The following is a 23,592-nucleotide window of genomic DNA, read 5'->3' as shown; positions in this document are numbered from 1 at the left end:
CCTCTTTTGGTCTGAGAAAATAATGATTTCAATATTTTAAGTTTATTGTGATTACTTTTGTGACCTATAACATGTCTATAGATGTTATAGGGAGAATGATCCAGGTGCATTCAAGAATATGGAAAAAAAAGAAGAAGAAAAATAAGAATATGCAGTCTATTATTGGGTGAAGTGTTTATATATATTTGTTAGGTCTAGGTGGTTTAGAGAATTATTTAGATCTAATATATATTTTTTTTTTTTTTTTTTTTTTTTTGGAAAGGAAGGAAAGACAGAGAAGGAAGGAAGGATGGAAGGAAGGAAGGGAGGAAGAAAGGGAAACATTTTTAAACATTTTCTTGTTTTATTATATTTTGTTTGTTTGTTTGTTTTTTACATGGGCTGGGGCCGGGAATCGAACCGGGGTCCTCCGGCACGGCAGGCAAGCACTCTTGCCCGCTGAGCCACCGCGGCCCGCCTAGATCTAATATATTTTATTGATCTTCTGACTAGATGTTCTACCCATAACTGAGACTACGTTATTATTGTAGTCTCCCCTTTATCTTTGAAGGAAACTTTTGCTAGGTAAAGAAATTTGGCTGGCAATTTTTCTGTTCTGCTACATTAATTATACAGTTGTCTTATTAATCCCATGGTGTGCTAGTTTAAACATATTATGTACCCCATAAAAGCCATGTTTTCATGCTAATCCAATCTTGTGGGAGGATTTCTTTAATCCTGATTTAATAGTGTAGGTAAGAAACTTTTCGTTAGGTTATCTCTATGGAGATGTGGCTAATTCAGGATCTTTTAACGGACATGGAAAATTTCATAAAAAATGAAATCAACAAGTTGAGGGAGGAAATAAAGAAGGCACGGGGTGAACAAAAAGAAGAAATTGAAAGTTTGAAAAAACAAATCACAGAATTTATGGGAATGAAAGGCACAGTAGAAGAGATTAAAAAAAACAATAGATTTGAAGAGGTGGAAGAAAGGAGAAGTGAAATAGAGGATTGCTCTTCTGACATATTGCCGCTGATAGCTTCAGCCGGGTCGCGCGACTGGAGCACTGGGTGAATTAGGGGGCGAGCTCGCGGGAAATAAACCTGGGTAAGCGAAACCTAGCCGTCTCAGCTAGGGGACTGAAGGACTTGAGCCAAAGACCAATTAATCAGCACAAAGCTTTTTTATTGTTACATCGTAAGAGCTTAGGTACCGAAGCGGCTCAAGTGCTCTAAAGACCCCGAGGCTACAGGGAGCTTAGGTTATATACAGTTGCACAAGGGGAGGAGTAGGGGAGAGGGTAGGGGGTTCGAAGAGCCAATTACACAAGCTAAAAGGTAGTTGCTAGGCAAGGGCGGCAGAAGATAGCTAGAGGCAAGGACAGAATAACAGGAAGGCTTGTAGTTTTGAGATAAGCTACTGAGACAGGAGGTTTCTGATGAGAGGGGGAAGGGAGAACAGTGAGTTAGGCTACAGACATGAGAGACAGGGAGAGAAGGTAGAAATGATTGAAAATTTTTCAGTATGACTAGGCTCCAATCCCTGAGAAATATGCCACAATTCCTCTCCTTTTTCTTTTAAAGGCTCACCTGCATGACAGGTGGTGGGCATTAACCTTTGCTGGGAGGGGTAGGGATGAGATTCCCCTTGTGCGTGGGGCTCAGAGTTTCAGGGGAAGGGTATGTGCTGAGCCGACCCTTATGCAAATCTCATATGCCCCAGAAGAGCCAGAGGAGGCCTGTTTGAGCGGCCCGTCTTCTGCAGTGCTTCGCCTTGCACCCAGCGGTACCCATCTGGTAGCCAGCTGGCCCCAGATGCACGTGCTCTGGTAACGTGCAGCCCCCGTAGGGGAATATACAGGACAGAGGAGTGACGGAGGCACAAAGCTTGCTGGGCCAGTGTTACAGCAGTATGGGGCAGGCTCCTCAAGGTGATCAGTCTTGAGGGCAAGACCCAGGCCCCAGGGTGATCAGTCCTGGGGGTGAGCGACACTAGCCAGCTAAACCTGTGCCTGCCGACGATTGTTTGTATCGGCAGTGGGATTTTGGAGTTTAAGAGTAGCTAGGATTAGGAGTTGAGTTTGTCGTTTATGGTGAGGTATTTTTGAGAAAAGGCACTAGAATAGGAAGAAGATACAGATGAGGATTATTAGCATAATGCCGTAGAAGATAAGATTAGAGAGTTGACAGAAGGAGGAAACTTGTGGAGGAGGTTTGTAAGGATAGAGCTAGAGAGTTTGGGTACAGATAAGCTTTTTATGTTTAGAAGTTGAGTTAGTAGGTCGTGCGCCTAGTTCCAGAGAGATTTATTATAGGCAGAGAATGTCCATTCACGCAGGGTAAGACGGGGCCAAGAGGTATTGACAAGGACAGGTGTGATACAGAGGCGGGAGAAGGGGTAATGTCCATCAAAAGTAGAGGCGGCTGCCTCATACAGTGCTTTGGCATATAAAGCTAGTAAGTCTATTTATTGCCGCAGGGCAGATATGGCTTGGGGAGTAAGGGTGTTGAGTCCGGTCTGCACGGCACTTCAGCGGTGGTAGATGTTTGGGTGAGGGTGACGGCTGCGGTGACGGCTGCTGCTACAGAGGCAGTGATGGCTGCAGAGATGGCGGCGGTGATTCTGAAGTCTCGCTTCGCGTGTGGGCTGAGCTGAGTGACAGAGCTGTCCATGGGCAGTGCAGGAGCAACCCACCTGGTTGCGTTGAGCGGGATCTACAGGAGTCTAGGTTGAAGTACTATGAAAACTACTGAGAAAGAGGCATTAAGGTAGTTAAGTAGGTGACATGTGTCTGGGCGCTTATAGTTTGAGCAGGTAAAGAAATAGAATGGAGGACTTAAAGAGACCGTGGAAGTGAGGTTTTCGCCACCTAAAACATTAAACACATAGTAGCCTGGACCGGTAACCTTGTTACCCTCAGATGGGGGCTGCTGGGTGCTGTTGAAGGTGACCAGGCGCCCTTGGGATTCGGTTGCTCCGAGGAAGGGGCATAGGTTTAGGCAGCTGAGGTTTCCACAGAGAGAGAGGTGGGTGAAACTGCTGGTACCATTAAGAAAAGGGGGGGGTTATAAGGAACGAAGAAGTTATATTTGGAGGAGTTGTGAGTTCGAGGGGGAGAATGACACGGGAGCCACGGGATTTCTGTAAAGGAAGTCGAGGGTGTAAAGCTGCCAGGTGAGCAGAGGGGAACTGGGGGCCGCACCGGCGGGTGCGGGCGAGTTCGGTTATATCCGGGTGCAGTTCCTCTAGCTGGCCAAGGTCCTGTGAAAAGGAGGGCTTTTGGCTTGTTCTCGCGGAGTATACCGGTGCTTATGGCTCGGGAGTAGATAAGGTGGATGCAATTAGGCTATTGAGGAGAACACGGGAGCCTGTTTTCTGCTTGTCCTGAAAGATTAGCTAATATGAGGTTTAGTAGTTTGTTGTTTGGCTGGGAGACTTCGGGGATGGCTTGCATTGACGAATTCTGCAAAAAGGTAAGGTTAATCGCTAGGGTTTCAGGAGTGGGGGGAAATTGGGGAATGATGATAGGTTGAGAGACGCACTAGCGGGGAGGACATTGGGATCGCACGGGAGATTTAGTAAGTAATCATTAACAAAAGGTTGTGGGAATGTGGGGGAATCGGGGGTGAGGAACAGTAATCCTGGGGGATATTAGATTGCGGCCCACACTTCGCTTTCAGGAGGTTTTGCAGAAGTGGCTGTGGAGAAAATTAGAAGTGTTACAGGGAGGAGTCGCCAGGTGAAAATTCCGGAGGGGTGTGCTAGAAAAAACATTTTTACTGAAAATAATAAGCAGGTTAGCACCTAGAGGAAGAAAATGAGCAGGTTAAAACGCGATGATGCACAGGAAAATTATGGCAAGTAGGATTCTTTTGAAGAGGCTCCAATCCTTTGGAGCAACTGTTGCTGGGTAGCGGAGGGACCGGTAAGCCCATCCTCTTTGCCTGCTTTGAGCAGTCACTTTATATCTTCCTCACTGTGGGGAACTCACAGGAATGGGCGTTGCGGGGATGGGGTGAGATTAATGGGGAAGAGTGCTGCCTGTGTCGGCGGCAGCGGCCGGACTGAGGGCTAGAGTTGCCCTGGACCCGAGGGGGGGTTGCCGCCTGTGGGATTGTAACAGGGCGGCCGGGGTGAACGAGATGGCGATAGTTTTGTGCACGGCCCCGCGTAAGGTGGTGGCGGGGGTGCGTAAAACTGCGGCTGCGCTTTCGGGAAGAAGGGGTTGGTGTTGCTAAGGGAAGGATGATAGGCAGCCGGGGGAGGGCCGGAGGGTAGGGAGGAGGGGACAGGACGTCCCGCCTCCACTTCCTCCGGGAGGGCGGGATAAAGGCTACGGCCCTTTTCCGGTTTGGATGATGGGGAAGAAGGCGGAAGGGTGGAGTTAGTTTATCCGCCCTGAGGCTCCCCGCCATAGTCCTGTAGGGGCGGGTGCCTTTCGAGGCGTTCCTCAAGCTGTTCGAGGAGGGACTTAGCGTCGGAGTCGGGCTCCGACTTAGAGCCGGACTGCGTCTCTGCGGCAGCTGCTGTAGTGACGCTTTTAGTTGGTTTCGGCCGGCCATCAGTGGGGGGCAAGGAGCCTTGAAGGCAAGAGCGGATGGTGATGAGTGTGGGGAGAAGCTCCGGAGGAAAACGCTTGCCTTCATGCTCTATTTCGTCTGTGACCCTGGCAATGAGTTGATTGTAGGTAGCTGGAGTCCAAAGCGGGCTCGTTAGCAGCCAGGGGTTAAACGGCAGCAGGAGGTCCCAATAAACTTGCAGCTGCCGGGCTGAAACTTTACACCTATGGGTATTTAGCAGAGCGGCCAGCGCTCTCACTTGGGGGACCTGGGTTTTAGAAAGAGATGAACCCATTTTGAATTTAGGAGGACTACTCTGCGTGAATAAGAATGAATCCTAGGACGGCGTTTATTTCGCGAGAGAGTCTAGATGCTTACCTTGGTTCCGTGGTCCTAGGATCTCCAGTGTCCAGGCGGGAACGGAGGGGTCCCTGTTCGGGCGCCAATTGCCGCTGATAGCTTCAGCCGGGTCGCGCGACTGGAGCACTGGGTGAATTAGGGGGCGAGCTCGCGGGAAATAAACCTGGGTAAGCGAAACCTAGCCGTCTCAGCTAGGGGACTGAAGGACTTGAGCCAAAGACCAATTAATCAGCACAAAGCTTTTTTATTGTTACATCGTAAGAGCTTAGGTACCGAAGCGGCTCAAGTGCTCTAAAGACCCCGAGGCTACAGGGAGCTTAGGTTATATACAGTTGCACAAGGGGAGGAGTAGGGGAGAGGGTAGGGGGTTCGAAGAGCCAATTACACAAGCTAAAAGGTAGTTGCTAGGCAAGGGCGGCAGAAGATAGCTAGAGGCAAGGACAGAATAACAGGAAGGCTTGTAGTTTTGAGATAAGCTACTGAGACGGGAGGTTTCTGATGAGAGGGGGAAGGGAGAACAGTGAGTTAGGCTACAGACATGAGAGACAGGGAGAGAAGGTAGAAATGATTAAAACTTTTTAAGTATGACTAGGCTCCAATCCCTGAGAAATATGCCACAACATATGACACACAAAAGAAAATACAAGGAAAAATAGGAGCAGGGTCTCAGGACATTCAATAACAGTATGTCCCAGAAGGAGAACAGAAGGGAAAAAGAGAAGAAAGACTGATGGAGGAAATAATCACTGAAAATATCCCATCTCTTACGAAAGAGATAAAATTACAGATCCAAGAAGTGTATCGTATCCCAAGTAGAATGGATCCAGACATACTCCAAGACAGTTACTGATCAAACTGTTAGGTATCAAAGTGAAAGAGAGAATTTTAAAAGCAGGAAGAGAAAAGCAATCCATCATATACAAGGGAAGCTCAATAAGACCATGTGTGGATTTGCAGCAAAAACCATGGAGGCAAGAAGGCAGTGGTATGATATATTTAAGATTCTAAAAGAAAAATCTGCCAACAAAGAATTCTATATCCAGAAAAATTATCCCTCAAAAATGAGAGGGAGATTAAAACATTTTCAGACAACCAGTCACTGAGAGAATTTGTGACCAAGACACCAGCTCTGCAAGAAATACTAAAGGGGGCACTGTAGGCAGATAGGAAAAGGCAGGAAGACCTAACAAATAACATGATCCTGTGAGGCAAAGCATCCAGCTATGAAAGAGTAAGTAGTGATGGATTCTGTGGGAAATTGCAGTATATGCCTTGTTGGGGATCAAATCATGCTCCCATAAAGACATGTTCAAGTCTCATTCTGCATTTCTGTGGGTGTGAACCCATTTGGAAATAGGACATTTGAAATGTTATTATTGGTTAAAGTTTGGATACTTTTAACAGCAGGACCTTTGAAGATCATACTCAGAAGAGCCCAAATTTAATCAGGTTGCCACATAATCATAAGACTGGAATCTCTATAAGACACGGGGAACTTGGATTCTGTCAGTAAAATAAAGCCATAGAAGGAGACCAAGGAAACAAATTGCCACGTGATGAAGGGAGAGATGCAAGTCAAATAACCCCAAAGTCTGTAACAAGCAAACACCAGACTCTGGAAGAAAGCATGGTCTATTTAGACTTCTAGCCTCTATAATCACAAGGCAATAAATTCCTATTGTTTGAAAAAAACTAACAGAGCCTACAGGAACTTCAGAACAGAGCTGACACAGATGTCAATATTTGGAGAACAAAAACATGAATATTTGGAGGTAGCTGTGCCCAGCAGACATCACCATGAGATATAAAGCAAGCCAGAACCTGGAGAGAGCCAAGGGAAGCCAAGAGATGAACACCAGTCCCAGAGAAGCAAAGTAAGGAATCCCCACAGTTACAAACGGTGAAAGCAATGGAGTTCAGGAGCAAGGAACCAGCAGATGTTAGCCATGTTGCCTACCCAGCTTACAGAGGTGTTCCTGACTTATTGACCTTCCCTGAATTAAGGTATCTTTCCGTGAATGCCTCAGTTTGGACAATTTATATGCTTAGAACTCTAAACTTGTTATGTATTAAATTTAAAGGCCAGTCCAATTCTAATAAATCATATTCCAGTCTCTTGCAAACTACTACATATGTTTTGTGATGAGAAATTGGAACTTTCTCCTAGTGTGAATCCCTTGTATGTAACAAAGTGCTTTTCTCTTGGGGTTCTCACAATTTTCTCTTTATTTTTGAAATCTGGCATTCTGATTAGTATGTGACTAGATTACATCCATTAGGATTTATTCTATTTGGAATATGTTTGTGCCCATTGTGTGTATGCTTGTTGTTCTTATTCAAATCCCTAAGACATTGCTCAATTTTTTCCAATTATTTTTCTGTCTGTTAGTTTCTGTCTCTAAGATTTTTATTTTCTTGTATTCTAGTTTGCTGAATCCTTCTGGTGCCTGTACAAATTTGCTGTTGTATGCTGTTAGTGTATTTTAAATCTCTTCTATTGTGCCTTCATCAACATAATTTCTGTTGTTTTTCATTTATTCAAATTCTTCATGTTTACAGATTATTGTCTTAATATCTTTTATCTCTCAAGCCATATTTTCCTTCATCTCCTTGAATTGATTTGACTGGACCATACCTTTTTTTTTAATATGCCTTTGTAATTTTTTACTATTGTTTAGGTCTCTAGTTGGCTTGACGAATTTACTCTGAAGTTTCCTTTCTCTTTGTTTCCTAGGTTTTACTCATTAGTGGCTTAGTGCTAAGTCTCTTCTTTCATGGTTGGTACACTTGTTCTTCACTTTTAGAATAGCTTGTTTTAAGGAATCATATATTTTTTTCAACTCCTCTTATTTGCTTCTTGCCCTGGAATACTTGGTACAATTTTGAAGATTGTAGTTTTTCCATGGTTGTTTCACCTGCAGGAGAATCTTCCTTTCTCTGTTCTTTCTCTGGATTCTTGTTTTGTTTGTTTGATTTTGTTTGCCTTTATAGTTTTTACAATCCTTTTATTTTCTCTACATGTTTTTGCTCAGAGGTCAAATTCTGGAAAAGAGTCACCTTGGAGAGGACTTTCCCAAGACATTATTTCCCCACAAAGTCAGGGTCAGTGTCTCTGTTAGCTTGAAAGGATTATGTACCCTAAAAAAAGCCATGTTTTAATCCTGATTCACCTTGTGGAGACAGCAGTTTCTTTTAATCCCTATTCAGTACTGTTAGCTGGAAATCCACACAGATGTGATGCACACCACTGTGGGTATTAACCTTTAATTAGAGGAAAAACTGTGACTCCACCCATTCCAGGTAGGTCTTGATTTGTTTATCAGAATCTTTTTAAAAAGGAAGCTGTGCTGGTTTGAAAGGAAATATGCCCCCTAAGAAAAGCCATGTTTTAATATGGATCCCATTTCTTAAAGGTAGAATAGTCTCTATTCAATGCTGTGTATAGGAAGCATTTTGGAGAAAGCTTCAGAAATGACAGAGCCTAGCCTTGAGCAGAGCCATGAGAACTACCAGCCCAGAGACCTTTGCAGATGAAGAAGGAAAATGCCTCCAGGGGAGTCTCATGAAACAAGAATCCTGGAGAGAAAACTAAAAGAGATAACCATGTTTGCCATGTGCCTTTCCAGTTGAGAGAGAAACCCTGAACTTCATCAACCTTTCTTAAATGAAGGTATCCTGTTGTTGGTGCATTAATTTGAACACTTTTATAGACTTGCTTTAATTTGGGCATTTTCATGACTTTAGATCTACAAACTTGAAACTTAGTAAATTCTCCCTTTAAAATAGCTATTCAAATACTGGCTTTTTGCATTTCAGCTGCTGGCAAACTAGAACAATGTCCCATAAAGGGAGCACAAGGAGGCTCCAAAGTGCTGTGGCAAGGGAATGTGGAAAGATGTCAGCTTCCCGTAGCTGTCCTTTTCTGACATACCCAGCAAATTTCCTTAGCTAATCATGTACTGAAGCTGTGAGGGAAGCACGTCTTTAAATTTCCACCACTTCTACCATATTCTCTGAAAATGGCCCTTTCTTTATAATTAGCAAACCAAAAATGTAAAAAGGCATTTTATAACATTTCTATTGTTTAAGGCAAAATGTGCTTTTTTTGTGTTTAATTTCATAAGTCTTATTTCAACCAGTAGAAGTCTTTTCTTCTGACATTCTTCATTGAGCGTTGTATGGAAATACTATTGCCACTATTTCATAGGTAGAAAAATAGAATGTGAGCTTTATAATCTTTTACTTTCAAACACTTTTACAGAGAGATGCTTTAGTCTCAGTGATGCCATTACTAGTCCCCAAGTATGCCTTTCATTTCTGCCCTAGTTGGATTTGTTTACCCATGTGTAAGATGGATACACTTTTCAAACTGTACTCAAATGGGAAAACTCTTTATAAAATTAGATATTGTATGGAATGCTTCCTTACCCCTCATATAAAATAAATGATGTTTGAGCCACTTTGTATTGAAATCTTTTTAAAGCATACCCTTTCTCCACTTCTTGTAAGTGCACCTGAGGAGCAAATCATGGGACTAGGTGATTTGTAAGTTCTAACTTAAAAGGCTATTGATTTTTTCCCATATGGCCATCTCTTATGCTCCTTTATTTGATTTTTTTCTATTGCCCAACTCACAGCATAATTTAGAACAAGGCATAGGGTAAGGCACCAATATTTTCCACAGAAAGTAATATTCTACATATTTTCATTAGATGAGTTCATTTTGTTCCAATCCTGAGCAAGGATCTGAAACTACATAAGGACATTTTCTTAGGCTCATGGAAGAAGGCAGAATATGTGATCATTTCTTTCCTTCATACACAGAAGGGCAAAACTGTAACATTATATGATAATGTCATGAATTTTAGAAACTTTTAATTCCTAAAAGAGGACACTTGGATGCATTTTATTTATAAATTATTGAAATACATATTGTTGGGTAATTACTCAGAACAAACAAAATATTTCATCATAATGTAAAAAACAACAACAATACCAATACAACTAGTATGGTTCCCTCAATTCAATTTTATGGGTGGGTGATTTAAAATACATATATTTTTATTGAGAAAATATCCACAAATGTACAACCCAACCATATCATAAATCAATGGCTCACAATATCATCACATAGTTGTGTTCTAAAATTGATCATGGTGATGAATGCAAATGAATGTGATCCTTGTACTAACTGGACACAAGTAAATTTAACAAAACAAAATCAAGCACACTTCTGTTTGGCAATAGATATTGTTGCATGATTAAAGCTTCTGGCACCTTAATTTTAAAGGCTCATGTAGCTACTTATATATTTTTAGAAATTCAAAACTATAGGCTATTTACCCTTTCTAGTACCATTGAAAATAATATTAACAACAGCATTTTTGGAAATCAGCTTATTAAATGAAAGCTTCGATTATGGAATTCTTCAAGTGTGTGGAATTCTTCAAGAGCTAGGGTAACAAGGAATCTCTATTACATTAACGGAAGTGGTAAAACATAATTACAGTGTAAAAGTTGGCAAGATACCAAAGGCCAGAACACATGCAAGCAGAGAAATGTGTACTCGCCCATCAGAGAAGGAAAAAGCCAGCCTTAAAGCTGAGGAAAATAGTAGTTATCTCTTTGGTATGGATATCTGGCCAATGTTTCAAGGACTTGGGTGTAATTGTTTCAGAAATATAGAGCTGGCTTAGATATTAGGTAGCTTTCCAAAAGAGACCATACAACCTGTATAAAGCATGACCCAATTCTGCTTTACTTAATTCCCACCTTCTCTATCCCCCAGTCCATCCTATCCATTGTATGCAATTCTGCTGTGTTACTTTTATCATCTTGTAATTATTCTCTGGTTGACATAAATTGTGGTGAGGTGAGAAGCTTACAATTTTTGGAAAAAGGCAGATTCTACAGTTTATGTATCTCCATGCACATGTATCAAAAACTTGTCAGAAATGAAGGTTTTCATTAAACATAGTTAAACTACTTGTATTAACCCACCTCTTGAAAATACTCAGTCCTCTATCCTCACACAAAATAAAGAGATAATGGACAAGGAGTGTTTTAGTTTACAAAGGGCCAAAATACAATGCACCAGAAACAGAACAGCTTTTAAAAAGGGAATTTATTATACTGAAAGTTTACAGTTCTAAGGTCATGAAAATGTCCAAATTAAGGCATCCAGAGAATGATACCCTAACTCCAAAGAAAGGACCAATGAAGTTCCTGGTTTTTCTATCAGTCGGAGGACACCTAGGGACATCTACCAGCTTTCTTTCCTCATTTCTTAAGGTTTCCTTCTGCATTCCCAAGGGTCTCTGTCTGCATGGACTCTGTAGCTTTTTCCAAAAGGACTCCAGTAAGCAACACCATCTTGAGTGGTTGGAGACACATCTCCATGGAAACCATCTAATCAAAAGTTACCATCCACAACTGGGTGGGCCACATCTCTATGGAATTAATAAAAAAGATCCCACTCAGCAATATTGAATGAGGACTGAAGATGTTGGCTTTTCTGGGATATGCAACAGTTCCAAAATGGCACATTTCACCCTCTGGACCTCCAAAAGATTGTTCTTTTGCAAATGCAAAATATATTCAGTCCAACCTTTCATAAAGCCTTAAACCATTTCAGTAACAACTCAAATTCAATACACAGTCAGAAACTGTACAAAATCTCATCAAAATCAGCTAAAGGCAAGGTCTGTCCCAACATAAACTCTCCTCTATGGACCTATAAAACTCAGAAAAATTTATCTGCTGTCAATATACAAAGGAGGGATAGTCATAGAATACATATTCCTCTTTCCATAGGGAGAAACTGGAAGGAACACAGGGGTCATGGGATGCAAACAGTTCTGAAAACCGGCAGGGCAAACGCCATTAGATTTTGAAATCTGGAGGTCATTTACACTCAGTGCCTCAGAAAGTGGCAGTACCACCTTTTCCAAGGGCCTACGCCGTTACCAGGCTCTCTCCAAATGCTGCGGATAGAAGCGTAAACTTGAAGGACATTGGGGAGACCACGTTTTCCTCAGTTCCACCCTCTCCAAGCATAGGGGCAGCACCCAGGCTCTCTGTCATCTCTGGGCCTCACACCCAACTCCCACAGAAAAGTATGGTGGCAGCAAGTTTCTCCCAATCCCCCGGGTATACTTCTCTGAGGCCTGGGACACTGAAACTCCTGTCCTCTGCCTTTGAGGCAAATTCACCCTCTCCAAATGCATGGATAGGTCCACTCTCTTGGCCTGAGGTTTTAGACCTTGTCAGGTTGCAGGTCAAGGTTTGCTCATTCTGACCTGGTAGTGAAAAGAAAGCATCAGTAGAGTGATCAGGCTTTAATTATTTCTCTCCACCCTGCAAGCTATGCAGCAATAGAGTTTTATGCCATTGTTATGCAAAGGTGACAACATTCTAAAAAGATTATATAATGTCTGCTGAATCATCGTTAGGTAACAGGAGCTGAACCATCCTTATATAACAAGTGTTGAATCATTCTATCCTGGAAGTTTAGACCCAGAATTCTTTCGGCAGCCATTTCAGCAGGCTGTTTACATCTTCAAAAACTCCACCCCTTAAATGGCTTACGTTCTGTCTTACCCCACAGGGCAGCACCTTGGGCCAGTAAGGGGCAACATTTACCAGTTCAGTGTTACCAGCTCAATGTTGCTAGCTCAGCATTGCTAGCTCAAATTAGCTCTTCAGATGTTCATGCTGTGTGGCAGAAGCTCTTTTATTTCTCTCATGAGAAAAAGCACTCACAGGAACAAAGAACAAGTGACTGCAAAGTATGGGAACATGCAGACTCCTTTTCTCTTGTCTCTAACACAAAGGAGTCCCTCATCCAATTTGCCATTAGCTGGCTACTGAGAGTTACAAACTAGTCTTGGAAACTAGTCAATTAAAAAGCCAGTTTTTGGGTGGGCCACAGTGGCTCAGAGGCAGAGTTCTCGCCGGGTGCCTGCCCATGCAAAATAAAAAAATTGAGATTTGTATACCTTATTACCATAAGTATTCATTTGCTTTTGACCAACCACAGATGAAGGTGTGTTTAGTCCTTCATTTGTGTATTTAGCTGGCCTTAGTAAGAACCGATCCCTTTAGCGACATACCTGACCAATCATAGATGAAGATATGTTGAGTCCTTCATTATCATATATTGTTTTGGGGGGGGATGAGGGCCCAGGTTAGAAGTTCAAGGTTAAATTACTTCCTTAATTGAGTGGGAGGAGTCCACCATCCCTTACAATCTCTCCTCTTTTTCTTTTACAATTTGACCCCTTTCATTCCACTTTTGGTCTAGGTTTTCATTTTTCTTATCTAGGTCAATGTGTTCTTCAGGCATTTTAGTTCTTCTCATTATCATTACATGCTCAGCTTTCCCATTTAGTTGTTTAGTAGCTATTATTTGAGTATTTTCAACAGGGCTGAGACAGTGAATCAAGCATGGAATTATTAGCAAGTCGCTAATCAGGCATAGTAAATAGATGATAAATTTTTCCACCAGTCCTTGGAAAACCAAGATTCTAACCAATTCATCCAAGATTTTCTAATTCCAGAATTCTGAGTTAGCTCTTCTGAGAGGGCCATTAGACCTTGGACTGCCACAGTTCCAGACCCATCTGGGACAGTATTGTTTGACATATAAGTGCAAAAATTACCCCTATCATCACACAGACTCCCCCCTTCTCTGCTAAGATCATGTCTAGAGTTGTTTGATTTTCCCAAGCCATTCTATTGGTGGTATCCAATGGGGTACCAGTCCTTTAATTGCATCTCTTGTATAATTGATACATCTTTGCTGGTTATAATAAATGTAATTAATCTAATTTACATTCTTATTTATAGTTGACAACCACAGTAAGGACTCCAATCCTGTGGCTGTTTGATATCTAGCTTTATAATCATCTAGGGCTCCCCTAGGGACCCCAATGGCATTAAGATAAATTCTATCATCAACAGAGCCCTTGGGAGTATCAGTGCCTTTTCTGATTCTATTCTTTGATGGGCCTTCTGATTCTGGTTTTTCAAATGCTAAGATAAAAGAGATAGCCAATTGCATGAGCACACCCATTCTGGACCAGATGGAGGGCAGTTTTCATACTGAAGTTCCCCAACATTACCACCAGAGATCAGCTCTGGGGATATGTGTACTGGAGAAATTGCCAGTGCTATCTGAGGTTATACTCCAGCTTTTCACACATGATATTTGGGTTGCTGGGTTTTTAGTCTTCATCTAGCCTGCCAAGAGAAATATGCTGTATGATTCCCATTTCCAGGATGAGCCATGGCATGGCTTTAGTATTATTTCACTTCATAGGAGGAAAAAAAGTGGACAAAGTACTAGAGCATTCATAGGTGCGCTATTATGAAACAGGGGTACCAAACACTTGAACTTGCCCTTTTATACTTGTCCTTTCCCAGGAGGAATGGCACCACCTGAACAATGGACCATCCAGAGGCACAGTCATAAACATTTGCTTTTTATTCAAGCTATTGGTCATGTACCTTACTAATTCAAGCCAGGTATTGACCAACCTGTACCCTAGCTCCACTTCAATCAAGTTGTGTATAGTGGTTATTCTAACATTGGTGGGGTTTTGGATGACTGGGGGAAAAGGAGGTAGGGAGGAGGAGGTTATAGTATTGACCTAGTTTAAGAGTGCCTTGGGTTTTTCCTCCACTAATATCCTAAACCTAGCAGTTGGGTCTTCCTGTTACATCAACCCCTATTCCAAAGGTGCAGTTAGACTTTTTGTCTATTGGTCCAAGTAAGGTAAGGACTAAGGGATTGCAGTGATTTAGAGCATTCTTTTGTAACAAAGGTTATGCCTTGGAGACTGTAGCAACTTCTGAGTTGTTCTCCAGGGCTAACAAAAATGAGGGCACACTTTGCAGTGCTGCCTCCATTCCAAGAGGCTGTCCATCCCTGGTGCTGAGTGGTAAATCTCACCTGGGATCAACTACCACATGATTTAAATCAAGAGGAAATATGACACCGTTTAGGATTGATGTGTTCAAGACATAAGTATTTGTTGCTTGATCTAAAGCTTGGTGGTCTTGTCAAGATCCACAGTTAACTCCCTCAAGGCTACAAAAGTCAAACTCGATGGCCTGGGTTTGAGAACCTATAGTCACAGTGATTATAGTCATTGTTCATGCTGCTTGGTTTAGCATCTCCAAAACCTCAAGCAGTATTAGCTCCCATTTCATCTTTTGAGGGATTTTAGCCCCTCCCCTTTTAATGGCAGAGTTAGTATACTTATATTGCATACATACATACATAGGCAAAACATAACCCAACTGTTGTGAGCACCAAGCTTATATGTTCCTTACTCAGTCCCAGTACATGCACAATATAGAGTTAGTCCAAAAAGTCCACAGGATGTGACTCCATTTGCCATCTCACAGGGGTTAGAAGGGGTGACGTGTCTTTTACTTGGGTGTGGTGGGCTAACCCTTTTCAGTAGTGTGAACAGCAGTATCGGTAATTAGCAGAACTTGAGTTTGGGTGTAAGTTACCTTCCTTCCACCTCTTTATTAGCACCCAGTCACAGGTTGGAAGTTATGAACCAGGAATTCGAGAGGAGAAGTCTGGGCCAACAGGCCTTTCTGTCAAAGCAAGAAAAAGAAGCAGCCAGGGCATATATATATCCTCTTAAAATTTGTCTTTACTGACCAACTGGGGTAGATCAGTAGTTTTTCCCAAGTAAGGGTAGTCAAAGAGCATTTTGTAAGGTGATACCTGTATATCCCTTCTACAACTAATGTGTATTCTGAGAAGAACAATAGGTAAGCATTTGGTCCAGGGCAAGTTTGTTTTTAGCATTTTTAGTAAAACTGTTTTTTTATACTTTGATTCATCCTTTCCACCTTCTCTGAAGAGAGAGGGTGTCACAGAGTGTGGAAATCCCAATTAATTTCAAGTGTTTTTATTATGCCTTGCAGAGATATAGCTACAAAGTATGTAGCATTGTCTGAATCAATAATTTCCACTAATCCATATCTTGGAATAATATGTTTTAGGATAATTTTGGTTACAGTATAAGCTGTAGTTTGGCTACTGGGATATGCCTCTACTCACCCAGTGAAGTGATCTATTAGGACTAGAAAATATTTACGTTTCCCTACAAGGGGGAACAGCAGTAAAGTCCACCTGGATACTATGAAAGAGTAACAATCCCAGAGGATGGCCTTCCTGAGGAGTTGTCCTTAACTTTATAACTTTTTTGCAAATGATACAGCTGTCACAAACTTGTTGGGCAATTAATTGTGCAAATCCCAATACATCCAAATTTTCTTGATACAGCATCACCCAAGTTCTGAGCCCCCGCCCCCTCAGCGACTACCTTGATGGAGAGTATTTATAATATTTCTTATAGTTTGTTAATTAATCATTTCTCTCCCAGCAGGTAAAAGCCACCTCCCTAGGGAGTCCATCTTAGCCCCTGCTTCCTTCAGGTATTTCTCTTCTTTTTCTATAAAGGACTGTTTTTCAACTTTTTCAGGGATGGTAGGATTAAAGCCACCATAGGATCCATGGATCCAGGAACCAAGGGGTGGAAATGGGAATGGTACCACTCACTATTACCCCTAGTGATCAACTAGTAAAATTTTTGTTTCCTTTCCCTGTGACTTTGAGCTTTGCTGGTCTACAGGTTTTAGTTCCAAAAGGGGGAGTGCTTCTACCAGGAGAAACAACAATGATTCCATTGAACTGGAATCTAAGACTGCCACTTGGTCACTTTGGGCTCCTCATGCCCCTGGACCAACAAGTCAAGAAAGGGATTACAATATTGGCTGGAATGATTGACCCTGACTATCATGGGGAAATGCGACTGCAACTGCTCAATGGAGGTAAAGAAGAGTTTTCCTGTAATATAGGGGATCCCCTAGAGCATCTTCAGTACTATCATGCCCTGTGTGGTAGTTAGAGTCAGTTGTCAACTTGGCCAGGTGAAGGTATCTAGTTCTGTTGCTGTGGACATGAGCCAATGGCACGTAACCTCATCTTTTGCTCATTACATCTCTAGTCAGCTAGGAGGCATGCCTGCTGCAATGAATGATATTTGAGTTAATTGGCTGGTGCTTAAATAAGAGAGCTCAACGTAGCACAGCCCAAGCAGCTCAGCATACCTCATCTCAGCACTCACAGGTCAGCCCAGGTCCATTCATCTGTTGTCTCTGGTTACAAAACAAAGGGGGCTGGTAATAGCAACTCTCTTTCCCACACAGAGGATCTTTCCAGCACATCGCTTCTTTCCACTGTATGTGCAAGGGCAAGGCCTGCCCCCTTACTACCAAGTCTAAAGGGAAAACACCTGTTCACCAAAGCTCCTCACTTGTAAGTTAACAGCAGTAGTCAATTGGGGTAGCCCATCCCTACAATGTCAGCTCTTCCAGGGCCAAAACCCAGAGTCTTTCTTTCAGGGTACCTTTCAATCATTCCCACAACTTGTGGTCTATATGGAACATGCAATGTCCACTAGACCTTAGGCCTAGTTTTGGACTGTAAATCTAGTGCCATCCAATGGAGGTGGGGAGGATTGCCTGTATCACTTACAATTTCTGCTGGTCTTCCATTTCCCCATAATGGACTCACTTGCTTACAGTGCCGCATAGATAGATAGAAGCTACCTGTCGCTCAGTGAGGGAACATCTCACCTCTGCTCCCATCCATACCTAGGACCAAAATGCTATGGGAACCTTGCATTTACACTGATGCTGCCAAATGCCCCCATCTAAAACCTGCATCATGGATTATCACATCCAGGTTAAGAGGAACTACCTTATCCACCAACTGTTGCACCTGGGCCTACACTAGTGCCCCTGTTGCTACCTCAAAGGCATGTTCCTTGTCATCTTCCCAGTCCTAGGGGGCACCTTTCTTGACCAGAGCATATAAAGGGCATAAAATCTGGGCCAAATGGGAGACAAAAACTCTCAGTACCCCAGAAGGCCTACAAAAGCTTGTAGCTGCTTTACCAGTTGGTCTTGAATATGCTCGGACCTTATGTATCATGGCTTCTGGAATCACTTTGTTCTTACCCGACAAGTCAGCTCCCAAGAAGTTGAAAGACAATCCAAGCCCTTGGCCATTGGCCTCACTGATTGCCCATCCCCAGGTATCTAATGTGCAGTGCAGGCCATCCAGAGCTTCCTCTAAACTGTAAGAGAAATAGAGGTCAACATACTATCCTCTATATGAACTGTGGACTTCGGTTGCCAAGTGGCCAAGTCCTGAACCACTAACCCATGGCAAGTATGTCCCCTGTACTGATCAATATGGGTGAGGGGAACATCTGTCTGGGTTTCCATACAACAATGTACACTCTGCTCCTGTATCCACTAGTGCTAAAACGTGTTATATGTTGTGGGGAGACCAGTACATGGATAGTTCTATATGGGGCCTATGGTCTCCCAGTTCCCCAACCACCTGGACTCCTTGGCCAGCCTGTCAATCAAGTAAGTCCAAGTTACTTCATCTCTTGAGTGCAAGACATCACACAAGCATAATGAGTGGTTTTCTGTTGTTTTTGTCCTGTTAAGTTTGGTGAATCATTGCTCTCAGGGCAATTCTTTCTGCAAAGCCAATGATACTTCATTGGGCTATTGAGCAATCTTTTTTGAATCTAGCCCTGTGGCCAATAAATCCACCCACATTTGTTACTAAGATATCTTAATGTGACCATCAGATTTACCAGCCCCTCTCCATTTACCAGGCATTTTCTGCTTAGTTGGTGGTCTCAATCCTTTCTGCACACCCCCTTTTCTTTTTTGCTTAATTCACAACCCCAAAAGTGCCATGGCTGGGGTTACTTCAAGCACACTATGCCAAAATCGCAGCCAAGGCACCAAAGGTAGGAGGAGGTGCGGTGGCCAAAATCATGTCCTTCATGTCTGTGGTAACTGGCTCATTATCAGGGGTTCTATCAGACCTGGAATATCATCTGCCACATCCCCATTTCCCAGGTGATTGGACTAAGTCCAATACATAGTCCATTTACTTACAGTCTCTGGGAGTTTGCCCAGATTTTGCCAGACCTGATGGGCCATATTCATCAGCCAGTTGATCAATGAATGCTTACCTTGTGCTAGTCATCAGCTACTTTGTGCATGTTGTTTCATGAGATCCTGGAGTTCCTCCTGAGCACATGCCATGCATTCTATCCATTGGCGGACCCACGGGGGGCGACCCACCACTCTACCCCCTGGAGCTGAGGGTTGCTCATGTTTGACCTGTTGTTTTACTATGGGCGGGCATGAGACAAGGGGGGAATACTGGCCTGGGAAGTCCACTTCTAACTCCGTTTCAGGTACCGCCATTTCCTCTTGGACCTGGGTTTCCAATTCTTTTCGTCATTGTTGCAGCTTCTGTGCATACACTTGTGCTGCTAAAGCTTCATTATGCTGTTCTTGTAGCATGGTTAAAAAAAACACCTTCCCCACCATATGCACTGGGGAACGAGGATGCCAGCTTCAATGTCCTTCAAAGCTCTGGCAATCCCCAGTCGGGTGGAATCCACATGATCCTTAGCCTCTGGAGCAGACCAGTGCAGTGAGACAGCCCCTGTGGGACACTACAAACCTGTGCAGGGCCACTTTCTATCTGGTCCTTCATCCTCTGGGGTGAAGGGGCCATTCACCACATCCTGCTGTCTATGACAAATGTCAGGTCACAGCCCAAGGTTCAGTTGTTGTCTCCTGATTGTGAATTCAAAGAAAGCAAGAGGAGCCGTCAGTTGAACAGTGAGGCTTTAATAACTTCCTCTGCACTGCAAGCTATGCAACCAATGGGCTTTTATACCACTGTTACACAAAGGTGGCAATATGTGGAAAAGATTATGTAACATCTGCTGTATTATGGTTATATAACAAGTGCTGAATCAAAGTTTCATAACAAATGCTGAATCAGTCTGTTCTGGAAGTTCAGACCCACAAGTACTTTAGGTGGCCATTTTAGCAGACTGCTTATATCTCCAAGTACCTGGGCCCCACAGACCTTAGCTTCCATGGTTCTACCTTTGAAGTTATTTTTCCTTCAATTTGTCCCTTTTCTGTCCTTTTGAAGTCCAATCTGGCAGTGGTTCCATTTATACAGATCCTGCTACATTCTTGTTGGTTTTCTATGCAGTGTGCTGGGGTCATGCCCATCAAACAAAAGGAATTTCCACTATTTCTTTTTGGATAACTCCATCTCCAATCCTGGCTTTTTCTGAAATGGCTGTCTGCTTTCATGGTTGGTTAAATCATCATTTGGGCCAACATGACAAGCAAACTCACTGCTGCCCCCCTCTGTAGGTGGGACATGACTCCCAGGGGTGTAAATCTTCCTGGCAACATAGGACGGAAATCCTAGAATGAGCTGGGACTCAGGATCAAGGGATTGAGAAAATCTTCTTGAATGAAGGGGGGAAGAGAGAAATGAGCCAGAATAAAGTGTCAATAGCTGAGAGATTTCAAACAGCCAAGCGGTTATCCTGGCTGGTTATGCATTATATAGATATCCCCTTTTTAGTTAAGGTGTATTGGAGGGAAGTACCTGAAAATGTAGAGCTGTGTTTCAGTAGTCATGCCTCTTGAAGATGACTGTAAAATGATATAGCTTTCATAATGTGACTGTGTGATTGTGAAAACCTTGTGTCTGATGCTCCTTTTAGCTACAGTATGGAAAGATGAATAAAACATATGAAGTAAAAGTAAATTAATAGGGGGAACGAATATTAAAATAAATTTAATAGATTGAAATGCTAGTGATCAATGAAATGGAGTGGTAATGGGTATAAAAAAATAGGGGAAACAAAGGCTAAAATATATTGGGTACATGGAAATACTGGAACTCAAAGAGAGGGAGAGGTAAGAGGTATGGTATGTATGAGTTTTTTTTTCAATTTCTTTTTCTGAATTGATACAAATGTTCTAAGAAATGATCATGGTGATGAATATTCAGCTATTAGATGATATTGTGAGTTACTGATTATATACCAAGAATGAAATGATCATATGATAAGAATGTTCATGTTTGTATGTTTAAAAAAAATTAATCAATTAAAAAAATAAGAAAGAAAGAAACTCCACACACACACACACACACACACACACACACACACACAAATCCTCATGTAGGGCACTATTCACTGGGGTCTCCATTTCCGGAAGCTCAGAATATTCCAGGCCATCAATTTCTGGTTTCATTGTACCCAAGAGTACAGTTCTCAACATATCTCTTTTCTATTGCATTTCACTATACGTTACATGGAGAACCAGGCTGCACTTTCCAAATTCAATTTGGAAATCTCTTCTACTAAATATCCAAGTTCATCCAAAGCCTGTAGTCAGTTTTGCTACTACAAGGATCACCTTCCTTCCAGTTTGCAATAACATGAATTATTTCTGTCTAAGCCTTTATCAGGAATATTCTTAGAGTCCACATTTATACCAACAGTTTCTTCAAAGCATTCTAGGCCTTCTTTATCAAGCTCCTCAGAACTCTTCCAGAATCATTCCCTTATTCATTTAAAAAGTTGTTCCAACATGTTTGGCATTTGCAAACTGTAGCATCCCACTTCTCTTGTACCAAAATCTCTTTTAATTTGTAAACTGCTGGAATGCAATATAGCAGAAACAGAATGGCTTTTAAAAACGGAAATGATTATATTGTAAGTTTACAGTTCTAATGTCATGAAAATGTCCAAATTAAGGTATCAAGGGAAAGATACCTGAGCTCTAAAGAAAGAGTCAATGAAATTACGGGTTTCTCTCTTAGCTAGGAGACCAAATGATGTCTGCTACCTTTCTTTCCCCATTTCATAAGGCTTACCCAAATGTCTGGCTGTATGGACGCTGCCAGTTCTTTTCAAAATGGTTTCCTCTTAAAGGGCTCCATTAAGCAACCTGACCTTGAATGGGTGGAGACACATCTCCATCGAAACCATCTAATGAAAAGTTACCACCCACAATTGGGTGGGCTGCGCTTCATGGACACAATAAAAAAGATCCCATCCCAAACACAAAGTGAGGATTAAAGAGGATGGATTTTTTGGGGTACATGGCAATTTCAAACTGGCACAAAGTGTTTCTGAGCAAGTAGTTAGGATCCAAAATATAATTATAAAACCAGAATTTCTTAGCCAGTAATCTCAAAGGAACCCTGAGTCTGGACAAAATTAGGATATTCACAGTTTCTTACTAAATGCTAACATTTATGAATCAGGTAGCTCTAAATTGTTTCCCTCATATTAAATATAATTAAAAGTGTAACAATACTGTGTTTATTGGTAGCTGGAAGGAAATTTACTACTAAAACTCTGTTTTTATATAAATAAGTCACCTTCAGATGGCCATAAATAATTGACATTTTTTTTTAACCTCTAATGATTGGAGGTATACTCTGTAAAAGTCTTATTACATGGAATAGATACATAAATTTGCCTTTTGTAAACAGTAAATCTCAGAAACCTGCCTTTCTCCCAAATTGTCATGAAATCCAAAATAATATTTATGGTCCACCCAGAGAAGAACACCAGAAAGTGGTGTTGTTTTACTGCTTCCTAAAAATCACGATGTGTTGTGGGGGTAAAAGAGACTTTTCTGGGCTTCAAACTGCGAATTCCTCTTCTCTTAAGCAGCCCCTACTGTTTTACAAATGTCCCACTGTGAGGATAGAGCTTTAGAAATTAACATTCTGGTGATCTGACTTAAAATGTTAATTAAAAAAAATTGTAGAATATATATATTACAAAAGTAGCCATTTTAACCATTAAATGCACAGTTCGTCACCACTAACCACTATGTGGTGCTACTATCACACTGTTCATTATCGAAAGTAAGACTCCTAACAGTTTTTCCATCTGTAAGAAATAATTCCCCGTTCTCCCATTTCCCTCATTACAGACCACAATGTACTTCTCCCTTGAATTTGCCTAGAATTTCCCGTAATGCTTTCAACCACTTAATTTTTTGACCTTGTTTTTCACCGAGATACTATTACGAATGTATGATAAGCGCAAAAGCACGAAAACTAGGAATCAAAGCATTGAGTCCTAGTCTGCCAGACTGGACTGGGCAGGTGATTCTTCACTCCCTCCATCCTGGGAGTGACATGGTTTAGGCTAAACAGTATTTCTCTCTCCTCTTCGTGAAAAGTCAAGGGCGGCGAACCGACCGTCAGTTCCGTAAGAGCTCCGCAGAGCTGTACTCGCAAAGGCCATGATTCCAGAAGTGCCAAATACGTGCAACTTTTTAAGAGGCCGACGGCTCGGGGTCAAACACAGACTGTTGGCAACTTGACTCTAACAAGCAAGCTGTGCGACCTGGGATCTCCAAAGCCCCATAGTCGGGGTTCTCCAGAAAGGAAAGGTTCACAATCATCTTCGCCCGGCGCTCTCTTCAGGCGGTGCCTGATTTCGTACTTCTCCACCTTTCCTTCAGCAAAGCCACTGCAGCTACCTTGCTGACACAGCCCAGATACTCCATTCTCTATCCGAGCGCATTTAAACAGCACAACCTAACTATTCCTCTCTCCGTGGCTACTTTTTCCCAGACAGGCACTCCCAGCAGCCAACCAACAGTCAGACTTGCTGCTCTCATTGCTCCTGGAGCTCTACGGCACTTGCGGGCGCAGCCGCAGCCAGCTAGCAAGTTACGTGAAGCGAGGCTGACGTAAGTCAACACAGGTCACGTGAAGCGAGCT

At 42.3% G+C, this 23,592-nt stretch overlaps 1 long non-coding RNA gene across 1 annotated transcript; it reads right to left on the bottom strand.

The window, feature by feature from the left end:
* Positions 1–1,146: 1,146 nt before the first annotated feature.
* LOC143672541 (uncharacterized) lies at positions 1,147–5,515 on the bottom strand. Its single transcript, XR_013169883.1, has 2 exons — positions 4,920–5,515; positions 1,147–2,731 (listed from the first exon to the last, which is right to left on the bottom strand). It is a non-coding gene; the product is annotated as an uncharacterized LOC143672541 (long non-coding RNA).
* Between the last annotated feature and the right edge of the window lie 18,077 nt (positions 5,516–23,592).

This window comes from Tamandua tetradactyla, chromosome Y (genome assembly GCF_023851605.1).
Source record: "Tamandua tetradactyla isolate mTamTet1 chromosome Y, mTamTet1.pri, whole genome shotgun sequence".
Classification (NCBI taxonomy): Eukaryota; Metazoa; Chordata; class Mammalia; order Pilosa; family Myrmecophagidae; genus Tamandua; species Tamandua tetradactyla.
This window is presented reverse-complemented; position numbering and strand designations above follow the sequence as displayed.